Consider the following 14,097-nt stretch of genomic DNA (forward strand, 5'->3'; position numbering starts at 1 on the left):
CGATGGCGGTGAAGATGGCGGTGAAGACGGCGGTGGAGATGGCTCCGGGGGCAATTCCCCGTCCGGCAGGGTGCCGGAACAGAGAGTTCTGTCCCCCGAATTGGAGTTTCGCGATGGCGGCGGCGCCCCTGGAGTCTTTCTGGAGTTTCGTCAATTGGTACTGCGTTTTTAGGTCGAAAGGGCTTTTATAGGCGAAGAGGCGGCGCAGGGGGGCACCTGGAGGCGCCACACCCTAGGCCGGCGCGGCCTAGGCCTGGCCCGCGCCGCCATGTGGTGTGGTGACCCCCTGGCCCCTCTCCGACTCTTCTTCGGTGTTCTGGACGCTTCCGGGAAAAATAGGAGGTTTGGCGTTGATTTCGTCCAATTCCGAGAATATTGCCCGAACAGCCTTTTCGGAACCAAAACAAGCAGAAAAACAGAACTGCACTCGTGGCATCTTGTTAATAGGTTAGTTCCGGAAAATGCATGAAAATGATATAAAGTGTGAACAAAACATGTTGGTATTGTCATAAAACAAGCATGGAACATCGGAAATTATAGATACGTTGGAGACGTATCAGCATCCCCAAGCTTAGTTCCTACTCGTCCTCGAGTAGGTAAACGATAAAAGATAATTTCTGAGGTGACATGCTACCAACATAATCTTAATCATACCATTGTAAAGCATATGAGATGAATGCAGCGATTCGAAACAATGTAAATGCAATGAGTAAACAAGTGAATCATATAGCAAAGACTTTTCATGAATAGTACTTTCGAGACAAGCATCAATAAGTCTTGCATAAGAGTTACTCATAAAGCAATAAATTCATAGCAGAGACATTGAAGCAACACAATGGAAGATTAAGTTTCAGCGGTTGCTTTCAACTTGTAACATGTATATCTCATGGATAGTTGTCAATGCAAAGCAATATAACAAATGCAATAAGCAAGTATATAAGAATCAATGCACAGTTCACACAAATGTTTGCTTCTTGAGGTGGAGAAAGATAGGTGAACTGACTCAACAATAAAAGTAAAAGAATGGTCCTTCAAAGAGGAAAGCATCGATTGCTATATTTGTGCTAGAGCTTTTATTTTGAAAACATGAAACAATTTTGTCAACGGTAGTAATAAAGCATATGTATCATGTAAATTATATCTTACAAGTTGCAAGCCTCATGCATAGTATACTAATAGTGCCCGCACCTTGTCCTAATTAGCTTGGACTACCGGATCATCACAATGCACATGTTTTAACCAAGTGTCACAAAGGGGTACCTCTATGCCGCTTTGTACAAAGGTCTAAGGAGAAAGCTCGCATTGGATTTCTCGCTATTGATTATTCTCAACTTAGACATCCATACCGGGACAACATAGACAACAGATAATGGACTCCTCTTTTATGCATAAGCATGTAACAACAATTAATAATTTTCTCATATGAGATTGAGGATATATGTCCAAAACTGAAACTTCCACCATGGATCATGGCTTTAGTTAGCGGCCCAATGTTCTTCTCTAACAATATGCATGCTTAACCATAGGGTGGTAGATCTCTCTTACTTCAGACAAGACGGACATGCATAGCAACTCACATGAAATTCAACAATGAATAGTTGATGGCGTCCCCCGTGTACATGGTTATCGCACAACAAGCAACTTAATAAGAGATAAAGTGCATAATTACATATTCAATACCACAATAGTTTTTAAGCTATTTGTCCCATGAGCTATATATTGCAAAGGTGAATGATGGAATTTTAAAGGTAGCACTCAAGCAATTTACTTTGGAATGGCGGAAAATACCATGTAGTAGGTAGGTATGGTGGACACAAATGGCATAGTGTTGTTTGGCTCAAGGATTTGGATGCATGAGAAGTATTCCCTCTCGATACAAGGTTTAGGCTAGCAAGGTTGTTTGAAGCAAACACAAGCATGAACTAGTACAGCAAAACTCACATAGAAGACATATTACAAGCATTATAAAACTATACATCGTCTTCCTTGTTGTTCAAACATCTTACTAGAAAATATCTAGACTCTAGAGAAACCACTCATGCAAACCAAATTTTAACAAGCTCTATGTATTTCTTCACTAATGGGTGCAAAGTATATGATGCAAGAGCTTAAACAAGAGCACAACAATTGCCAAGTATCAAGTTATTCAAGACATCATACCAATTACTACATGTAGCATTTTCCAATTCCAACCATATAATAATTAACGAAGAAGTTTCAACCTTCGCCATGAATATTATGAGCTAAGAACACATGTGTTCATACGAACCAGTGGAGCGTGTCTCTCCCCCACACAAGCATTTATTCAAACAAAAACAAAAACAAGAAACATACAGACGCTCCAAGTAAAGTGCATAAGATGTGACCGAATAAAAATATAGTTTCAAGAGAAGGAACCTGATAATTTGTCGATGAAGAAGGGGATGCCTTGGGCATCCCCAAGCTTAGACGCTTGAGTCTTCTTGAAATATGCAGGGATGAACCACCGGGGCATCCCCAAGCTTAGAGCTTTCACTCTTCTTGATCATAGTATATCATCCTCCTTTCTTGACCCTTGAAAACTTCCTCCACACCAAACTCGAAACAACTCATTAGAGGGTTAGTGCACAATAAAAATTAACATATTCGGAGGTGACACAATCATTCTTAACACTTCTGGACATTGCATAATACTACTGGACATTAGTGGATCAAAGAAATTCATCCAACATAGCAAAAGAGGCAATGCGAAATAAAAGGCAGAATCTGTCAAAACAGAACAGTTCGTATTGACGAATTTTAAAATGGCACCAGACTTGCTCAAATGAAAATGCTCAAATTGAATGAAAGTTGCGTACATATCTGAGGATCATGCACGTAAATTGGCTTAATTTTCTGAGCTACCTACAGGGAGGTGGACCCAGATTCGTGACAGCAAAGAAATCTGGAACTGTGCAGTAATCCAAACCTAGTACTTACTTTTCTATCAACGGCTTTACTTGGCACAACAAAACACAAAACTAAGATAAGGAGAGGTTGCTACAGTAGTAAACAACTTCTAAGACACAAATATAAAACAAAGTACTGTAGCAAAATAACACATGGGTTATCTCCCAAGAAGTTCTTTCTTTATAGCCATTAAGATGGGCTCAGCAGTTTTAATAATCCATTCGCGGGAAATAGTATTTGAAGCAAAAGAGAGCTTCAAGAGGCAAATTCAAAACAAATTTAAGTCTAACATGCTTCCTATGAAGAGGAATCTTGTACACAAATGAATTCATGAAGAACAAAGTGACAAGCATAAGAGGATAAAACACGAGTAACTTCAAGATTCTCAACATAAAGAGGGGAAACTTAATATTATTAAGATGCATATAACCATATTTCCCTCTCTCATAATAACTTTCAGTAGCATCATTGATGAAATCCACAATATACCCATCACTTAAAACATTCTTATCATGGTTCATATGCATAGAAGTATCATTAATTTTGGCATAAGAAGAGTTCTTCTCATTAATAGTAATTGGAGCAAGATTATTATCAAGAATTTGAACATGGTAAACAAGTTGCATATTAAGGGAATTGTTTTTGGTAATCCAATCATGACTATGACAAGTTTCATAAGGATAATTATAACCTATATCATAGCATTCTTTATAATAATCATCAAAGATCGGAGGCACAGTGTCATCATAAGAAATAGAATAGTTATCTTTCACAGTCGGTTTATCTATGACCATACCATCATTGTTATTAGAAGGAGATGTATCAAACACATAATGATCAGTAGCAAAAGGATTTTCAAACACCTCTTCCCCAAGCTTACAGTTTTCTATATTATTATGGGAGGAAGCATGGATAGCACTGACACTATGGCAATTATTATCATCATTTTCAGAATTAGTTTCCCAGAGATTTGCAATATCAAAAGTAGTGTGTTCATTCAAATCATGATTGCTAATGTATGTAAAGGGCATAGGAAGATCATCGTATTCAGATGCATTATCACAATAATCATCAGGAGCAACATACTTACGGTTACCTATCGTTATCTCGTATACGCGGGGATATGCTGTTACCTCTTTCTTTTTATTCCCCTTATTCTTCTTCTTCTTCTTCGTTCCCTTCTTCTTCCTCTCCTTCTCCTTTTCCTCGTTCCCTTCTTCAGGAGGGAGAGGCTTGAAGGGTGGCTTGTCCGCATAACCTGATTTACTTTCAGAAACAATAGAAGAAACTTGGGAGGATCCCTCCTTTTCATTAATTAATTGAAAACACACAGCGGTCCTATCATATTTTGGCAAGGTGTCATCTTCTAAAATATTTTGTATGTAAGTATTTGTATGGCTATTATCAATGCAATAAGAAAAACACCCATGTAGGACATCATCAATATCAAGATCACTCATATGTAACAAAGAGATTTTTCTCGGCAGGTTCTTCACACCCCAAAAATAAAGTAAGTTCATCATGCTGATTAGGAGTAATTTCATCATCACAATACAAATTTGCAGCACTCATTGGGTTCAAATTATCATTGGAGGAGCATTGAAAATTAAAATGACCCACTTCATGGCAAACTTCACAAATAAAAGGATAGAGGGCGCAAACTTTTTTACCAAGATCATCTAGAGCCCTAAACCACTTTCTAGTTTTTTCATTAGCATGATGGATACAATATTCATCTTTGATTTGATTAATTCCACAAGGTCTATGTGTTCCACAAAAATTAACATGCTTATAGGAAATGGCATTCTTAGGAGTTTGAGCATGCTTATTGCAATAATTAACAACAATTTCATTCTTCATGCAAGCCTCTTTAAAAGGTTCATGATACTTATCAAAATTATTTTTAGGCAATTCAAAATGAGAAGCAAAGGCTTTATAAAGATTTGCAGCAACTTGAGAGTCAAGACCATAAGTAGCACTCATATTTCGAAATTTATCGGTATCCATAAAAGCTTCAATGCATTCATAATCATAATTTATACCTGACTCTTTACCTTTGTCGTTCTCCCATCCTTCAGCGTTGTCCTCAATCCGATCAAGAAGATCCCACCTAGCTTCAACCTCCTTGCTTGTGAAAGATCCCTCCGAACACGCGTCCAGATAGTCCTTGTGTTGTCCTGAAAGCCTCGCATAAAAATTGTTAACAATAACATTACGGGGGAGCTCATGAATGGGACATTTGAGCATTAGTGACTTTAGTCTCCCCCACGCTTGAGAAATACTCTCTCCATCACGAGGATAAAAGTTATAAATATAATTCCTATCAATATGCACTTCATGAGGAGGATAAAATTTAGAATAAAACCGGGGCACAATATCATTCCATTCAAGAGAATCCCCATTATCCAAGAATTTATACCAATGCGCCGCTTTACAGGACAGCGATATAGAGAATAGTTTCTTCCTCACTTCATCCATAGCAATACCTGCACACTTGAATAAACCGCATAATTCATGCAAGAACAATAAATGATCTCCAGGGTGGACAGTTCCATCCCCTGTATAACGGTTATCCATAACGCGTTCAATAATTTGCATAGGTATTTTATACGGAATACTTTCGGCAGGTGGATTTAAAATATCAGAAGCATCATTAGAGTTATCGCATATGGGAGATAAAGCATTATCAGAGCAAAATATTTCTTCCAAAGCTGAGGAGCAAAAAAGATTATTTTTATATAAACTAGCTTCCCCAAGCTTAGACTTATCCATAGTATTAGTAGTAATTGCATTCATACTAATAACATCACTACTAGCATGTAAATAAGGTTCCATAGGTTTTTTAATTTTTGCATCAAACAATTCTAAATCAGGAAAAAGACTAAAAAGCTCACCAATTTTTTTGTTGTTTTCCATTATGCCTAACTAGTGTAAACAAGAAACAAAAAGTTGCAATTGCAGGATCTAAAGGAAATAGCTTTGAGTACTTACAATGGAGGAAAATAGCTTAGTAGCCGAGATCCGGAGTGTGAGTACCTTTTACCTTTCCTCCCCGGCAACGGCGCCAGAAAATAGCTTGATGTCTACTTCCCCCTCCTTTTCCTGTAGACAGTGTTGGGCCTCCAAGAGCAGAGGTTTGTAGAACAGCAGCAAGTTTTCCCTTAAGTGGATCACCCAAGGTTTATCAAACTCAGGGAGGAAGAGGTCAAAGATATCCCTCTCATGCAACCCTGCAACCACAAAGCAAGAAGTCTCTTGTGTCCCCAACACACCTAATAGGTGCACTAGTTCGGCGAAGAGATAGTGAAATACAGGTGGTATGAATAAGTATGAGCAGTAGCAACGGTGCCAGAAAATAGCTTGCTGGCGTGTAGTTGATGGTGGTAGTATTGCACAGTAGTAACGCAAAGAAACAAGAAACAAGCAGCGATAGCAGTATTTAGGAACAAGGCCTAGGGATTACACTTTCACTAGTGGACACTCTCAACATTGATCACATAACAGAATAGATAAATGCATACTCTACACTCTTGTTGGATGATGAACACATTGCGTAGGATTACACGAACCCTCAATGCCGGAGTTAACAAGCTCCACAATAATGCTCATATTTTAGTAACCTTTAGTGTAAGATAGATCAAAAGACTAAACCAAGTACTAGCATAGCATGCACACTGTCACCTTCATGCATATGTAGGAGGAATAGATCACATCAATATTATCATAGCAATAGTTAACTTCGCAATCTACAAGAGATCATGATCATAGCATAAACCAAGTACTAACACGGTGCACACACTGTCACCTTTACACACGTGCAGGAGGAATAAAACTACTTTAATAACATTGCTAGAGTAGCACATAGATAGTAGTGATACAAAACTCATATGAATCTCAATCATGTAAAGCAGCTCATGAGATTATTGTATTGAGGTACATGGGAGAGAGATGAACCACATAGCTACAGCGGAGCCCTCAGCCTCGGGGGTGGATTACTCCCTCCTCATCATGGAGGCAGCGATGGCGGTGAAGATGGCGGTGAAGACGGCGGTGGAGATGGCTCCGGGGGCAATTCCCCGTCCGGCAGGGTGCCGGAACAGAGAGTTCTGTCCCCCGAATTGGAGTTTCGCGATGGCGGCGGCGCCCCTGGAGTCTTTCTGGAGTTTCGTCAATTGGTACTGCGTTTTTAGGTCGAAAGGACTTTTATAGGCGAAGAGGCGGCGCAGGGGGGCACCTGGAGGCGCCACACCCTAGGCCGGCGCGGCCTAGGCCTGGCCCGCGCCGCCATGTGGTGTGGTGACCCCCTGGCCCCTCTCCGACTCTTCTTCGGTGTTCTGGACGCTTCCGGAAAAAATAGGAGGTTTGGCGTTGATTTCGTCCAATTCCGAGAATATTGCCCGAACAGCCTTTCTGGAACCAAAAACAGCAGAAAACAGGAACTGGCACTGTGGCATCTTGTTAATAGGTTAGTTCTGGAAAATGCATGAAAATGATATAAAGTGTGAACAAAACATGTTGGTATTGTCATAAAACAAGCATGGAACATCGGAAATTATAGATACGTTGGAGACATATCACAGGTCTATCCTTTAGCTCCCGGAAATAAACAAGGTAGTACGATCCGTTATGAAGCACTTTGCTAATGACAAAGGGTCCTTCCCATGGAGATTGCAACCTGTGATCTTTCACCTGGCGGAGGCGGAGGACCAAGTCTCCGGCCATGAACGAGCGGTTCCGAACTCGACGGCTGTGATAGCGTCGGAGTTTCTGCTGGTAGATGGTGGAACGTTGGTCCGCTAGATTCTGAGCTTCTTCGATCAGGTCCACGGATAGCTGTCTGGCCTCATCAGCAGTTTCTTCATTGTAGGCGGAGACTCGCGGTGAATCGTGGATGATGTCGGAGGGGAGCACGGCTTCGGATCCTTATACCAGGAAGAATGGAGTAAATCCACTTGACCTGTTAGGGGTAGTTCGCAAACTCCACAGAACAGAGTCTAACTCATCAGCCCAAGCTCCAGCTGCGCGTCGCAGTGGTTCTTCAAGGCGTGGTTTAATTCCGGATAGTATGAGGACGTTGGCTCTTTCGACCTGACCATTGGATTGTGGATGAGCCACAGATGCCAGGTCAAGCCGGATCCCTACGTCATTGCAGTAATCCTTCAATTCCCCTTGTGCAAAGTTTGTGCCATTATCTGTGATTATGCTGTGTGGGATGCCGAATCTTGTCACGAGGCTGCAAACAAATTTTAGTGCCGTAGCACCGTCGGCTTTTCTCACTGGCTTTGCCTTGATCCACTTACTGAACTTATCAACAGCAACCAGGAGGTACTCAAAACCTCCAGGAGATGATTTCTATAATTTTCCAACCATATCGATCCCCCAGACCACGAACGGCCAGGTGATAGGGATGGTCCTTAGCTCTTGGGCTGGAGCATTTGGTTGAGTAGCGTAGTACTGACAACCTCGGCAAGTTTTTACCAGTTTGCCAGCGTCTTCTTTAGCTGTGAGCCAGTAAAATCCGTGCCGAAAAGCTTTTGCAACGAGGGACCTGGGGGCGGCATGATGCCCGCAATCCCCTGCATGGATCTCCCTGAGGATTTCAATGCCGTCTTGATTGGAGACGTATTTGAGAAATACCCCGGTTGCGCTTCGTTTGTAGAGCTGTCCATCATTGATTGTGTACGATCTTGCTCGTCTGATGATCTGTCGTGCGAGGACCTCTTCCTCTCGCAACTTTTGATCGATGAGGCAGTCCAGGAACGGCTGTGTCCAGGCCGGAATGATAGCCATCACTTCCCTAGCTAGAGATACGGCCAGGTCTGGGTTTTCCGGGTTAGCGCCCTTTACCGAGGGTATCCGTAAGTGCTCAAGGAAAATGCCAGCGGAATTGGTTTCCTGCCAGATCCGAGCTTGGATAGCATATCTGGCACTGTCTTATCGTCTCTCCTGACGTACTTGACTTCGTATCCGATTAAGCATTTGGCGATCTCATCAACTTCATCTCTGTAAGCCGCCATAACGGAGTTTCTGGCGTTCCAGGTTCCGGCTACTTGTTGTGCCACCAAGTCGGAATCTCCGCAGCAGATGATGTGCTTGATCCCGATTTCCTTAGCGATGCGCAGACCATGTAGTAGAGCCTCATATTCCGCCATGTTATTTGTAGCTTCGAAGTGAATCTGCAAAACGTACTGCAGTTCTTCTCCGGTATGGGACTTAAGGGTGACTCCGACTCCTGAGCCTTGATTCTGCTTGGATCCATCAAAGTGCATGACCCATGTTTCAGGTTCCGGCTCCAGATTTGCATCTGGAGCTTCTGTCCAATCTGCGACGAAATCTGCCAAGATCTGGGACTTGATCGCAGTCCTGGCTTTGTAATTGACATCGAAGGCAGATAATTCAATGCCCCATCTTGATGTGAATCATGTTGCGTCAGTGCTATTAAGGATCGTCGACAGCGGAGCCTTGCTCACAACTGTTACTGGGTGCTCTTGGAAGTAGTGTCTCAGCTTCCTGCTGCCTAGGAATACGCCATAGGCTAGCTTTTGAAAGTGGGGATATATTTGTTTGGATTCCGTAAGTACCTCGCTAATGTAATAGACTGGCATGTGGACTCCATACTCGTGACCTTCTTCCTTTCTCTCCACCACGATGACTAGGCTGATGACTTTGTTGGAGGCTGCCAGGTGATACGTCCAAAACGTATCTACTTTCCCGAACACTTTTGCTATTGTTTTGCCTCTAATTTGTGTGTTTTGGATGCAACTAACACGGACTAACGCTGTTTTCAGCAGAACTGCTCTGGTGTCTCGTTTTTGTGCAGAAATCCAACTTTCAGGAAAATCCTCGGAATTTATGCAGAAGGTCCTATTTTCCCAGAATATTGGCGGAGCCAGAAGGGCAAGCCAGGTGGGGGCCCGAGGGCCCCACACAGTAGGCCGGCGCGGCCCAGGAGGGGCCCGCGCGGCCCTAGTGTGTGGTGGCCTCGGTCGGCCCCCGACGCCCTCCTTCGGACTACTTATTGCCTTCGACCTAAAAACGCATGGAGGGAAGTCGAAGTCGCCAGAAAGCCTCCAGAACGCTGCCACATCGCGAAACTCCGTCTCGGGAGCCAGAAGTCTCCGTTCTGGCACTCTGCCGGGACGGGGAATTGGAGGAGATCATCGCCATCATCACCACCGACGCCTCTTCATCAACCAGCCATGTTTCCCCCATCCATGTATGAGTAATTCCCCCGTTGTAGGCCGAAGGGGATGGTAGGGATTGGATAAGATTGGTCATGTAATAGCATAAGATTGTTAGGGCATAGTGCCTAGTGTCCGTAATTTGTACTTTGATGATATTGTTGCAACTTGTTATGCTTAATGCTTGTCACTAGGGCCCGAGTGCCATGATCTCAGATCTGAACATGTTATTGTTTCATCATGATATTCATTGTTTATGATCTTACCTGCAAGTTGTATACACATGTCGCTGTCCGGAACCAATGGCCCCGAAGTGACAAGAATCAGGACAACCGGAGGGGATGGTAGTGATGTGAGGATCACATGTGTTCACGGAGTGTTAATGCTTTGCTCCGGTACTCTATTAAAAGGAGTACCTTAATATCCAGTAGATTCCCTTGAGGCCCGGCTGCCACCGGCTGGTAGGACAAAAGATGTTGTGCAAGTTTCTCATTGCGAGCACGTACGACTATATATGGAACACATGCCTATTGATTGCTTTGTACTTGGACACCGTTTTATTATTATCTGCAAATGCCCTGCTATGATTGTTACATGAGTTTCTCTCATCCATGCAACGCCCGTTATCCGTCCCCGTGCCTACAGTATTTTAATCCTGCTGTTTACTATAATCACTACTGCTGTCTCTGCTACCCTGCTGCTACTATTTCACTCACGCTCTTTGCTATAAAACTGTTGCCTCTTGATAAACTCTTGCGAGCAAGTCTGTTTCCAGGTGCAGCTGAATTGACAACTCCGCTGTTAAGGCTTTCAAGTATTCTTTGTCTCCCCTTGTGTCGAATCAATAAATTGGGATTTACTTCCCACGAAGACTGCTGCGATCCCCTATACTTGTGGGTTATCAAGACTGTTTTCTGGCGCCGTTGCCGGGGAGCATAGCTTTATTTGGAAGTTCACTTGGATTGATATTGTTCGCTGCAAATTCTCCATCATGGGTAAAACTCGCGATCCTAAAGTCGCCATATTACCATCCACTACAAGAAAAGGTACAACTCTGAGTACCTCTGCTACTCTTGATTCACCATCTGTGATAAGTCAACTTGTTTCACCGCCGCAAGCTTCACTTGCTGGTACTTCTGCTGAATCTGAAAACTCTCATAATATTGATAATGTTTCTGTTGTGCTTGATGATAGTGGTTCATTGGGATCCTTTCTAGATGCTACAATTGCTAGGTCTAGACAAATTGAAAATACTGAAACTCCTAATGCTACTACACCTGTTAATTCACCTGAACTTGATTATTCTAGTGATGATCCTGATGAAGATTATGTGGAGCTTAATGATGATTTTATTAATAGATGCAATGCTACTGCTGATGCAAGAAAAATTAAAAAGTTTCTCACACAATATACTGTTAGACATAAGTTATCTCCTGATCCTGAATTTGCCACATCTCCTATATGCATTAAGGATAAAGATTATGATTTTTCTCTTGATCTATCTCATATAGCTATTGTAGAGAAAACACCCTTTTGTGGTACTGAAAAAGAAAGTGTTGTAGAACACATGATTGAACTTTCTTCTATGAGTAGCTTGTTTTCTGATGATGTCAAGATGCGTACTTACTTTGTCGCTAAATTTTTTTCCTTTCTCATTAAAGGATGATGCTAAAACTTGGTATAATAATTTGCCTCCTGGTTCTATTAAAAGTCCAACTGAGCTGCGTGATGTTTTCTTTCGAAAGTACTTTCCTGCTAGTGCTCAACATATTGCTTTACAGAAAATTTATAGGTTTGACCAGGGAGATGAAGAGAAATTGCCTGAGATGTGGGCAAGATTTTTTTCTCTTATCAGAGCTCGACCTGGACATGATTTAGAAAAGAATGATCTACTTGATATATTTTATAGTGGACTAACCATCGAGTCTAGAGCATATTTGGATAGTTGTGCTGGTTGTGTTTTCAGGAAAAGAACTCCAGACGAAGCTGAAGAATTATTGTCTAAAATAAGCCAGAATCATGATGATTGGAATACACCTGAACCAACTCCAACGCCAATATTGAAGAAGAGGGGTTTAATTGAATTGAATGATGAAGATATGAGGGAAGCTAAGAAGTCTCTCAAGGAGAAAGGTATTAAATCCGAAGATGTGAAGAATCTACCTCCCATAGAAGATATATGTGAGATAATTCCCCCTTCATCCATGATCGAGGGAAACTCCCTTCAACGCTTTACTAGGGAAGATATTCCGTATTCAAAACCTCCTGCTCAATGCTTAGATGAGTTTGATAATTATATTGTTAAGCAAGAAAATTTTAATATGAGAGTAGAGAATCATCTAATGGAAAATTCTCAAGCTATTAGCAATTTGCATGATATTGTGGAGAGAACCTCCAATGATGTTAAGATGCTTGTTAAACATTTTCAAATGGTTCAAACTCAAATTGATCAACTCACTAAAGTTCAAAGTGACTTGTTAAAAAATAATTCTAAAGAGAAACATGCTTATGAAGTAACAACTAGAGGTGGTGCCTCTACCCAGGATCCTCTATATCCTGAAGGGCATCCCAAAAGAATTGAACAAGATTCTCAACGAATTGAACCTAGTGCTCCTTCTAAGAAGAAAAAGAAGAAGAAACATAAAAATGTTGTAGAATCTTCCGAACCTGTTAATGATCCTAATAGTATTTCTATTTCCGATGCTGAAACTGAAAGTGGTAATGAACATGATAATGGTAATGATAAGAATGACGCTTCTGATAAAGAAGAGGTTGAAGATGAACCTGAAAAACATGCTAAAAATAAAAAGTATACTTAAGAAGATTTTATTGCTAAGAAACATGGTAATGAAAGAGAACCTTGGGTGCAAAAGCAAATGCCTTTTCCTGCTAAGAAACTAAAATCAAAGGAAGAAGAACACTATAATAAATTCTGCGATTGGATGAAACCTTTATTCTTGCAAATCCCTTTGACTGATGCTATTAAATTGCCTCCTTATTCAAAGTATATGAAAGATATTGTTACTAACAAAAGGAAAATCCACAATGAGGAAATTTTCACTATGCTTGCTAATTACTCTTTCAATGGCAAAGTTCCAAAGAAGTTGGGCGACCCAGGTATACCTACTATTCCTTGTTCTATTAAGAATAATTATGTTAAAACTGCTCTATGAGACTTGGGAGCCGGTGTTAGTGTTATGCCTTTTTCTCTTTATAAGAGACTTTATTTAGATAAGTTGATACCTACTGATATATCTTTGCAAATGGCTGATAAATCTACTGCTATTCCTGTTGGTATATGTGAGGATGTTCCTGTTCAAGTTACTAATAACTGCTTGATATTAACTGATTTTGTTGTGTTGGAAATGCCTGAAGATGATAATATGTCTATTATTCTTGGGAGACCTTTTCTTAACACTGCAGAGGCTGTTATTGATTGCAATAAAGGAAAGGTTACTTTCAATGTTGATGATAAGGAGCATACCGTCTATTTCCCCAAGAGGATTGATAAAGTATGCGGAGTTAACACTATTTCTAATGTGAGAACTATCAAAGTTGGAACTATCGATTGTCCTATATATGAGCCTAAAGAAGGTTATCAAAGTCTTATGATTGGATCCATATCAATACAATTCAAGGTAACATGATTGATTTGAGGTTTATTTCTTCATATGCTATGTAAAATTTATTTGGTGGCAAGACTTGATCAACCTTGTTAACAAATACTTTTTATATGCATAGAGGAGGTAAACAACATCTCTTTCTCCCTCCACTTGTCTTACTTGCTGTAGCACTTTTTGATTTGCAAAGTTCCTTAGTTAATTAGAGATTTCAAAAAAAAATCTGGCCAGTAATAATAAACTTAATACCCAGAAATGTGCATTTTTCAAAGTTTTCAAAAATTCACAAAAATTATACTGTTGGTCCTATTTTTCGAAAATGCACCTGGGAGCACCTGGGGATGACCAGTGGGGCACCCTCTGTGGTG

Source organism: Lolium perenne, chromosome 3, assembly GCF_019359855.2.
Source record: "Lolium perenne isolate Kyuss_39 chromosome 3, Kyuss_2.0, whole genome shotgun sequence".
NCBI lineage: Eukaryota > Viridiplantae > Streptophyta > Magnoliopsida > Poales > Poaceae > Lolium > Lolium perenne.